This window comes from Schistocerca nitens, chromosome 5 (assembly GCF_023898315.1).
Source record: "Schistocerca nitens isolate TAMUIC-IGC-003100 chromosome 5, iqSchNite1.1, whole genome shotgun sequence".
NCBI classification, from domain to species: Eukaryota; Metazoa; Arthropoda; class Insecta; order Orthoptera; family Acrididae; genus Schistocerca; species Schistocerca nitens.
The window spans coordinates 826,921,600-826,924,130 of record NC_064618.1 but is presented as its reverse complement, the minus strand read 5'-3'; the positions used below and the strand labels follow the sequence as shown (position 1 = coordinate 826,924,130).

Below are 2,531 nucleotides of genomic sequence, written 5' to 3'. Positions count from 1 at the left end.
ACAGCAAGCCGCCGGGTAGAATGCTGCACAGAGCATAACTTAATCACAGCTAACACTTGGTTCAAGAATCATGAAAGAAGGTTCTATATATGGAAGAAGCCTGGAGATACTAGAAGGTTTCAGACAGATTATATAATGCTAAGACAGAGATTTAGGAACCAAGTTTTAAATTGTAACACATTTCCAGGGGCAGATGTGGACTCTGACCACAATCTATTGGTGGTGAACTGTAGATCAAAACTGAAGAAACTGCAAAAAAGTGAGAATTTAAGGAGATGGGACCTGGATAAAATGAAAGAACTAGAGGTTGTAGAGAGTTTCAGAGGGAGCATTAAGGAACTATTGACCAGGACGGGGGAAATAAATACATTACAAGAAGAATGGGTAGCTTTGAGAGATGAAATAGTGAAGGCAGCAGAGGATCAAGTAGGTAAAAAGACGAGGGCTAGTAGAAATCCTTGGGTAACAGAAGAGATACTGAGTTTAATTGACAAAAGGAGAAAATACAAAAATGCAGTAAACGAAGCAGGAAGAAAGGAATACAAACGTCTCAAAAATGAGATTCACAGGAAGTGAAAAACGACTAAGCAGGGATGGCTTGGGGACAAATGTAAGGATGTAGAGTATCACTAGGGATAAGGTAGATATTGCCTACAGGAAAATTAAAGAGACCTTTTGAGAAAGGAGAATCCCCTGTATGAATATCAAGAGCTGAGATGGAAAACCCATCCTAAGCAAAGAAGGGAAAGCAGAAAGGTGGAAGCAATATTTAGAGGGTCTATACAAGGGCGATGTACTTGAGGGCGACATCATGGGAATGGAAGAGGCCGTAGATGAAATTTTTCTTTTATTTTTTATTATTTCAGTTTTTCGTATCCTTTCAGCGTTGTAGCTTCAAACGGCCTTGCCGCAGTGGTAACACCGGTTCCCGTCAGATCACCGAAGTTAAGCACTGTCGGGCTGGGCTAGCACTTGGATGGGTGACCACCCGGTCTGCCAAGTGCTGTTGGCAAGCGGGGTGCTCTCAGCCCTTGTGAGGCAAACTGAGGAGCTACTTGATTGAGAAGTAGCAGCTCCGGTCTCGGAAACTGACATACGGCCAGAAGAGCGGTGTGCTGACCTAACGCTCCACCATTATCCGCATCCAGTGACGCTTAAGGTCTGAGGATGACACGGCGGCCGGTCGGTACCCTTGGGCCTTCATGGCCTGTTCGGGGTCAGTTTTTAGTTTTTCAGCGTTGTACATTAAATCTGATTAGAAAGTCTTATTAATGATGGCTCCAAGAGCTGAACAGACGGATCTGGAATCCCATCCAGTCATTCGTCTGCAACAACTCCGAAGAAATTACCGAGATGCCTGTTGCGCCGTGTTCTCTACCTGCTGGACAAAGACATCCTCTTCTGCAGGGCTGGCGAAGTAGCATGCACCCAACCAGTCCGTGGACAGACCAACTGGTGTCAAGTTAGCTGCTGTCGATGACTGTTTTTGCGGTATCGTTAGGAGAAGACGTCGGGGAAACAGGTTTCCCTTCTCGGCCACAGCCAGCTACAGGTTGCCGGCGCCGTGTGGAGATGTTAGAGCGAGATGGTGCTGGGTAGTCGCTTTCAAGAGGAGCGCGGTTCATATCTATGTCGAGCAGTTCTAATTTATGTTTTCCGCGGTTCTCCCATAACGATTAGAACATGGTCAGTATCCTTCTCTTATCGCAGTTTGGGTTCTGTTCCTAACAACCTCATTGTCGACAGAACGTAATAACACCATACCGTTTCTGAAAATGTTAATATGTACAGTGTAAAGAACTAGTTGATATATACTACAGCACTGGCGAGCAACAAGTGAGTTACGTATTTGTGGGGTGAGCACCAGAGAACAACTGCACCAGAGAACAACAGCCCAGCACTGAGGACCTTTGTAGTCTAAGAAACACTCTGTTAAACAAAGGATTGAACTTCGCAAGTAGCCTCACCAGAGAACGCCTTAATCTGGAGAACATTTCCTCATGGCAGGGAACAGAATTCGACTTTCCCTTGCATTTGAAACGATTGCGATCCTAGTTCTGATAAATGACGAACAATAATTCAGAAAAACGTTCATCTGAAGAGAAAATAATGATTCAGTTAACGAGAGGAGGCTCCGGCAATGAAAACTGAATACTCTTAATAATTGTGTGGCTACAGCTTAGAAGATAGGTAAAGTGTGTTAATTTAAAGATGTTCCCTTTCATATTGAGACTAATTATTACCGAAAAAATATGGTAAATAGGCTGCTACGGACACGGGAAAAATCTGTTATTGACGACATTTATTCGTGTCAATTTTGCATCTGAAATATTCCTGGTAATCCTATGGCCTGCAGGCTATACTTGATGAATAACCTATTTGTGTTTCTTTGTACAGAGATGATGGGATATAAGGACATTATTCACAGGTTTCAGCAACTACACCACTTTGTGTATAACGCGGCCAAGCGAAGAACGATCCTAGAAAGACACTGAAGTATTTCAGAGCTAATTGACATATCCGAGGTCGTG

The 2,531-nt window shown here is 43.7% G+C and overlaps 1 pseudogene; it reads left to right on the top strand.

The window, feature by feature from the left end:
* Positions 1–894: 894 nt before the first annotated feature.
* Positions 895–1,012, top strand: LOC126261126 (5S ribosomal RNA; annotated as a pseudogene).
* The last annotated feature ends 1,519 nt before the right edge of the window (positions 1,013–2,531 follow it).